The following is a 7,038-nucleotide window of genomic DNA, read 5'->3' on the forward strand; positions in this document are numbered from 1 at the left end:
TTGAAAAAAAATATTAGTTTATCAGTTATTTCACACCACATTATTTTAAACTAAATGTATGCAATGTAATTTTTCGTTTTCGATTTCGTCAAAAATCAACCATTAGATTGTAGTTGTAATTTCAACATTATATGGAATTCATTTAGTGTTAATAACTGTGCTAAAAAATTAAAGAAATCATATAAACATAACTTGAGAATGACGTGTGGCTCTCTTAGACGCGTTTTTATACAACCCTGAGCATTATTATGAGTTAATAGAAAAGTGTAGAACAAGAAGAAATACATTTTCGATGAAACGAATGTCACAGCCGGATTCTATTTCAACTAAATCACTAGAAGAGTCAACAACAAGTAGAACAAAAATACCGCAGGCGAATCTGTTTCTTGGTTGCAAATACGATGGATGAGATTCTTGAAAAAAATAACTTATAAATCTTCTATAAAACTTTTTTAGATGATTCTAAATTTCACATCAAAGAGGAAGACCAAAAATTTACGGAAATGTTAAGCTACTTCCATGATACACCACCACTAGACCATTAACGGAAGAAAAACATCAATATACTATGTTTACTACGATACATTCCTACATTTTACGAATCCTAAAAACTCGAAATTATAAAAATGGATTACTTTTTTAAAATATTTAATAAATGTTTATGAATAAATTCATTAAAGTTATTGTTTCAAATAAAACTCGTCGTTCTTTTGAAAATGGTCTGTCAATTCCAACTTCAAAAACAAAATTTTCTTATAAAATTCACACAAAATTTCACATTGATAATGAATTTCAATTAATCAAGACCAATAACATTCTAAATAAAAATGTAGCATAATGTAAAAATATTTGTAAATTTATTTAAATTCAATTCATTAAATATCTTGAAACAAGAAATAGATCACTTAGATACTTCCATCATTATGGGCACCTATGAACCAAGAACTATAAGAAACAATTCGATAGAATTACCGAGTTTAGATAATGCAAGATTAAAGCAAAAAATAAACTGATTATAACAGACATGAGCACAAAATACTGCAGAAATAAATAACGTATAGATAAATTGCGGACTGAGAAAACGTAAATCGTAACCCCGCAATCATATCTCCACTAGCAGAGTTGGTAGCTAATTAGTAAGCAATCGTAGTGAGTATTTTCTGTGTCAACTTTTTGAGACGCAGTTTCTAATTTCGTAGAATTTTAATGCATAAATTTAATATTTTTACAGCTTTAATTAGCAACAAAAATGTGATATTCAGTTAACCAACATAACAACGACTTTGATTTGTTACTGGAAGCAAGATTTGAAGAATCACCAACCTCGAAGTAAACTTGTTAGATGAACGCGTGGGTATTAGATACTCTTGATAATGCCCTAAAGCCGGAATTTCCATCTATAATACTGTTCGAAAGTTAATAACTTGCATGTAAAGAGCAGCCCATATTTTCATATCAAATTATTTGGAGCTTGAACCGACGATTTTGTGTTTGACATGATCCTTAATAGTTACGCAAATTGTAGTGATAGCCTTATCTATAGCTTAGATAATGAAACTGCAAAGGTATTGCTTAGGGGCAATGCCCTGAGGTTGATTGGTTTTATTTGTAGGATAGATGGTGCAACGAGGATGTACATTTTGTGCAATTTTTTGCTGTGCTTCTCAGAGATCTATTGTGTATGTTAAATGTAAATCAATAATGATTGCTTAAGTAGTCTCGTTCTGTTTGCAATAGTTTCTTTCTTCCTAGTTTATATACCTGGATCTTGGCTATTAACTATTTGATAGCTGATTTTATAATTGACGTGCATTATCTACGTCTAACAATGGTTCGTTTGCACCTGTGCCAGGCATTCTTAACGACTTTGGGCTGTAGAGTCGTCTTTAAAGTTTGCGGGGTGAGCTGAATGAATGAAATAGTTTAGTAATAGCAACATTAAGTGACAACTCAAATGCAAACTTTTCTGAAGCAACTTGCCGTCTTCTAGACGTATAAGAGAGAATACAAGCAGACGGTTCCAATGCACCGCATCTAAAATAGAAGGGATATTTCATATCCCAGCAAACGGTTCGTGCGTATTATATCCAGCTACCTACTCAAAACCATTTGAATATTTCATGAAATTCCTTTTCGAGCAGTTAATTAAGGTGGGCCATTGTTTAAACACTTTTCTGTTTTGTAGCTATCCTTTTGTATGTTTGTTTTAACCAGTAATTATAAAATTGGCAAACAGGGTTTTCGTTATAGTCCCTTTGCAGACGTTCATCTTTGTCTATTTCAGGAATCTTTACGCATACCAACAACAATTTAGGCAACGAACGCTTAATTAAGGATTCGAAATCTTTCAAAGTTTTTAAAGGACGAGGATTATTTACATGCGACTGTAGTAGGGTTAATTTGCTTTAAGGGCACTTCTTTCAATTGTCCGAATAGCCCATTGCCAGTTCTCTATGTCAGCGGTTTCCTTGAATTTCCTTGTTCGATTCCTTGACTTATTAGGGTCTTTTCAACCCCATTAATTTTCTCACTTTCAAGGCATAAAAACGAACGAAAAATCCGTCAGGTTTCCTTGGTTCTTTCTGTTGTTGTTCAAAAGTGCTTCACTCTGATACCGAAAGCTTCCTAGCAAATATTTATGGTCCGCTTTTACTAGTTTCACACTTTCGAAAATCAGACATTTTCTCGTTTAATAACGATTCCAACAACCTCTTATTTACTTTTACATTGACGGGGAGTTTAGCAACCGGACTTGATCGTCCCAATGGAATTTACTTTTACAACTCAAACTAAATTTAAGGTTGAGGTTTTGTTGCGGCCAATTAACAATTATTTCGCTTGTCTGCGAGTCGCCTTGATTTCAAATATGAAAACAATAAAAGTTTGAGCCGTAGGAATTAATAGACGTGAATTGTAAAATGGGTATTAGGTTAAGCAAAGTATCACGTTATCCTAATTGATGAGCGCTGAACATTATAATAATTCTCCTAAATTAAAAAGCAGATAAAAGAAATGATTTCCGGTCTTTCACCTTTTCCATTTTCTAGGTGCTACTCACTGCCATAATCAGTATTAATGGGGTTTCTCGTATTATGCACTTTTAGCAAATGTCTGTTTCACAGAACAGCTAATTCGCAAGCCTTTAAACTCTTTGCCTCATTCATTTACCATTTTCACCGAAAATATTCTACTTGTATATTACCATCATAAATAACCTTAACGTTCATTCCCTTAATGCGCCCTATTTACTACTAATATAGGGTGTATGATAAATTTCCTTTTAACGGAAGACATATTTTCAGGGGAACAATATAGCAATAATCAATCCATGAAGAGAAATGCTTTAAATTGGTCTATTCAATTTACTGTTGCTATTTAAGAGCGAGCACTTCAATATTATAAATTATTGACAGATATAAACTGGTCGAAGAAACCCTGCGAAAACGATACCATAGCAGTTTGAATAAAAAAAAGTAGACAATTAACGATTTAAAACTACAGACGAACATTAGAGTCATATGAAAAGAGCAATACATGAGGTAGCTTTAGAAGCATTAAGTAGATATGTCAAGAACGACCCTCAACGAAAATCCTCCTGGTAGGAAGTAGCAATTATGATTATATACAAAAGCAAATTAAACGGAACGGACTTGAACAGTCAGGCTGATACGAACAAAGTTGAATATAAAGAAGCGCAAGCCGCGTTAATGCAAAAAATTGCTGCAGAGAACAACAAATGCTGGGAAAAGACTTATAACAATCTCAACAAAAATTTAGGTGAACATATTATGCAATATCAGAATGAATCAGAAAAATATATTACATCAGCAAGAAATATTGAAAAAATAGCAAATTGAGCATTTAAAAAAACTAACACTTTTTGAATTTCAAAATATTTTAAGCGAATCCAAAACGCGAATATGTTAAAAGGGTGTCTTTAAAAACAATAAAATATTTTAAGGCGATATAACAAATTTCAAGAGCAATTCAATAGCAAATAAATGTATAAGGAAGTATAAGTAGAGCACCACCAAAAGGAAATCTGGATATTTATTTTAAAAACGTATAAAAACATAAAGGGTAATTAATAAAATATATTAATAAAAATAAATTAATAAATAGTAATTGTTAGGGTAGTTTTTTTCACAAGGTTTCAAGCGCCATGTTATTAGTCCATCAATTGCGTAACACTTCGTATCCCGCCTTATTTAAACATTTCTTTCAACAGATAAAGAATAGAAATTTTTAATTCAAATTTTTGCAACATATAATAAAGTTTGAAGTGGGCCACATTTTAAAATTTGATTCAACTATACAAGATGCCTTAAAAAATAGGCTTTTTCTAATGTAACACCCTACATACTTATATTAAATTATATATAAAAATTACAATAAGTTTCTTATTGACATAATTTTGAAAAATGTGAAACAATGGGTCAAGATTCAAAACATTTTAGGACCCCTTCAATAGTTCTTCACGCCCCATAATCTATGACATTACTGCAACGACCCTTTTGTTACTTAATAGACTTTTAATTTCAATCTAAATTTATACAGGAAGTCGAAAAACGTCGGTTTTAAAATGAGGTAAATTTCGACACAACTTTCTCGCTTTTTTTTAATGGAACAAATACCCTATGGGCTTTTACTTTATCAGTCGAAATATTATATTCATCCTCACGTTTTCCAGATCATTTCTTTCGTTTTTCGATAAGTCGGTCTACTTAATTAGGTATATCCGTAATTGTAATTATTATGTTTTAAAGTGCATTTAATAATATTGCCTATATCTTTTCATAAAATAGGTATCAATTTCTATGAAGATTTTTAACTTTCGGGAATTCATTGGACCTATAGGTGTTTATGTTATCAGATAACGTATCGGGTTTGTATCATGGCTGTCTACAAGTATATTCAAAATTTACAAAAAAAAATCATTAAATGCACTCATAAAAACATTATAATTACAACTACAGGCTCATCGAAAAACGAGAGTTATGAATGAAATGTTAAAATTGTTCCCTTTCCTGGCCCACGTATGAAAATATTCAAAATAAGCGAGAAAGTGTAGTCGCGAGTTATTTAACTTTAGCACGGTAGTTTTCAGAAATCCGATATAAGTTTACATTGAAGTCAAATTTGTCCTAAATAGTAAAAGGGTCAATTTGGTAATTTTCCATAAACTATGCGACGTGGATAACAATTTTTTGAATTTAGTTGCACATTGTCAACATTCATTTGAACTGCGTTTAATTGTGTTATTGCAATTTATTTTCTTTAATTTCGTGTGTGCGCATTATTATTCATATCATTACCTCATAAATCACTTTATAACGACAATGCGAAAGGCATGAAAGATTTTAAAATTGAATATAGAATTAAAACGTTTAGGGAGTAAAATATGAGTGACACTTCATAGAAAAGATTGCGCGGGTAAAAAAACATGAATCTAGAAAGAACTAAGTATGCCGTGTAAATTGTCACATGGACGCAAACCCTAATAAGTTATCATTTATATTATAATATTTCCTAAGCGCTTGGAGCTGTAGAGAAAATACCTATTAAACAACAAATAAAACACATTTGAGACCGTGTATTTCGTAAACGAAGCTTTTGCAGACCTGCGTTTATATGACTTGCCAGTACCTATTATTTTAACTTCGCCGTACCCTGTATATCTAAATTGTTGACCACCCAAATCAGTCTCGCCAAAGCAGATAAAGTTATTTATTTTGTGAATATATCGTATCTATAAATTCAGTGACCCTTGGGCGAATACTGTATTTCAAAAATTCCGAGTGATATTTAAATTGTTCGGTCCTGTTAGTGGAGAAATTACTAATTTTAGCAATACATTTCAAAGCTTGATTTTAACGCCAAATACATCCTAAACGCAAAGAGAAGGAAAACATTTAATTACGTAAATAATCATCAACTGTTTGATGAATAATCCGTTTCTGATCACTAATTGTTAACAGTTGGAATTCAAAGTAGATTGACATTTTGAAATTGAAATTAGTAAAAGTGAAATAAGCCGGTTCAATTCAAACATATAATTAATGATCTAAATTAGAGATTTTATTTATTAAAACTCAAGTCAATTAGTTTGCTTTTAACTGATTAAGTCTCCGAACCCAACAGATAGATGCCTTAAGCCACTGGATGAAATCACCGCTATGCGAAGGAATGCAGGTATCAGGATCGACGTTAATATTGGTTAAATCATTTTAGTAGTACTTGAAATGTGAGGTAGACCAGCAACAAGCCATAGTAACGTACTAATGAATTTACTTTGAAACGTGGAATTATTATTTACCTGTATTCAAATGTTTAAAAAATGTTTGGTTAAAATCTCATTAGCATTAGATGGAATTAAATTGCTGGTTCTTACCTTAAAGGGTATTGTGGCACTTTACCCCATAAGTTGAAAGAAACAAAAACGAAGAATTTCACTTCTCATAGTTTTTCACAGCACTCATTTATTTGTGCCCGCGAGAAAGCGCGTTAAATCCAGTTCTGGTCGTGGTGCATCTTTGATATGGTAAATACCATTAAGAAGTGGACAGAAATTGCCGACCCACGCGGTTTTCAAAAAATCACAGCCGAATCGTTTTCGAAAAATCACCGTCAATGTCTTGTCACCACCGTCGATTACGAGTTTTAATGTTTTTATTTATCTTTGAGTATCTGTTTCTCAAATTGCTTGCTGTTCGGTTCGACGGACCAACTTCAACAACTCAATACACATACTAACGTTGACGATGCCAGCGACATTTTAGCGAAGCGGGATCAGAACAAATCGAGTTCTACGAACATACACGAACCTTTTACCAGAGTTTATGTCTGGGAAATTTGAATGGAAGATTTAGTTCAATTTAACCGTTAATTCGAATTAATTAACCACCGAACATCTATCTATTAGCTATTCCATTAGACCATGCATATTTCCATTGTCATAAAAACTAATGTTGTTAACCACAATCTGTTCTAAGCGCGGCATCCCGTCGCCATTTTATGATGTTTCCAAGTTGCGAGCAA

At 32.2% G+C, this 7,038-nt stretch overlaps 1 protein-coding gene across 1 annotated transcript in view; it reads right to left on the minus strand.

Moving 5' to 3' along the window:
* Window positions 1-6,772, minus strand: part of LOC109533797 (latrophilin Cirl) — a 128,126-nt gene extending 121,354 nt beyond the window's left edge. Inside the window, exon 1 of the mRNA XM_019899216.2 lies at window positions 6,392-6,772. The gene's annotated coding sequence lies outside the window, so the exon portion shown is untranslated. The remainder of the gene's footprint in view (window positions 1-6,391) is intronic.
* Between the last annotated feature and the right edge of the window lie 266 nt (window positions 6,773-7,038).

Source organism: Dendroctonus ponderosae, unplaced genomic scaffold (genome assembly GCF_020466585.1).
Source record: "Dendroctonus ponderosae isolate FM_Combo_2020 unplaced genomic scaffold, Dpon_F_20191213v2 Dpon_F_20191213_1, whole genome shotgun sequence".
Lineage (NCBI taxonomy): Eukaryota > Metazoa > Arthropoda > Insecta > Coleoptera > Curculionidae > Dendroctonus > Dendroctonus ponderosae.